Below are 1,235 nucleotides of genomic sequence, written 5' to 3'. Positions count from 1 at the left end.
GTAGACCTCCTCGTCGAGGTCACCGTACAAGAACGCGGTCTTGACGTCGAACTGCAAGATGGCCCATTCCCGTTGCAGCGCGTATACGATCACGCATCTGATCGTCTCAAATCTGATAACAGGTGCGTATGTTTCACTGTAGTCGATGCCCATGCGTTGTAGAAAGCCTCTGATCACTAGTCGAGCTTTATATCGCTTAATCCGGCCCGTAGAGTCTCTCTTGAGCGCGTACACCCACTTGCACGAAATGACACGCTTGCCCTTGGCCTCCGTGCGTCGCACGAGCACCCAAGTTTCGTGCTGCTGCTGTGAGTCCATCTCAACTTGCATCGCTGCTTTCCACTCCTTCCACTTCTTTGACCTTGCCGCATGCTTGTGACTAATGGGGATCTGCACATCCTCGACGTTCTGCTTCGTCACATTCGTCACTACGTAGTCTTTGAGTCGGGCGGATGGTTGTCGCTTCCGCTTCGGTCGCGACGTAGCTGCACTGTCGTCTGGCGACGACTTCTGCGTCGTGCATGGCTCCCAGTTCTCGTCTTCGTGAGCATCACGTCGACTGTCCTTGGCCTTCGAGGCTCCCACTCGATTTGCACATGCTTTCGCTTTATTCTTGCCTTTTGTGTTCTTCCGCTTGGAACCTCCCACTGAAGCTGCTGGCTTCTTAGCGTCCTCGCTTGGTAGCTGTGGGTCATCACTTCGAGTCGCAGACTCGGCTTCAACTTCAACACCTTGGTCCTGGCTCTCACCAGCAGTGGCCAGCTTCGCCATCTCCGCTGCTCGCCTTTCTGCAAGCTCTGCAGGAAGCTGCAGGTACGTAGACATTGTCGTCCGGATCGGCACGATCGGGATCTCCGCAGGTAAGTCGTAGTCTCCGTAAGCGTAGGTGTTTGCAAGAAGTTGCTCAATATACACAGTGTTTACCGTGTACTTCTCATGTGCCTTCATGTTTCCATCTCTGCACGTCGTCACTGATCCTGTGCGCAGGTTCAGCAGCTTATAGCCCTTGGTCTTCTCGCTGTAGCCAAGTAGTAAGCACATCTGCGTCCTTGGAGTGAGCTTCTCCTTTCTCTGCCGAGAATCATCAGGGATGTGCGCGTGCACCAAGCACCCCCACGCCGCAGCACGCTGAGGTCTGGCCGCTCTCCGTACAGGGCCTCGTACGGGGACTGCTGGTCCTTCAACACCGGCGTCGGCGTCTTGTTGAGCGTCTCAATGCATGTAGGAAGCTCTCC

The sequence above is a fragment of the Phytophthora infestans genome, genomic scaffold (assembly GCF_000142945.1).
Source record: "Phytophthora infestans T30-4 supercont1.1 genomic scaffold, whole genome shotgun sequence".
NCBI lineage: Eukaryota > Oomycota > Peronosporomycetes > Peronosporales > Peronosporaceae > Phytophthora > Phytophthora infestans.
Note: the sequence above shows the minus strand (reverse complement) of the source record.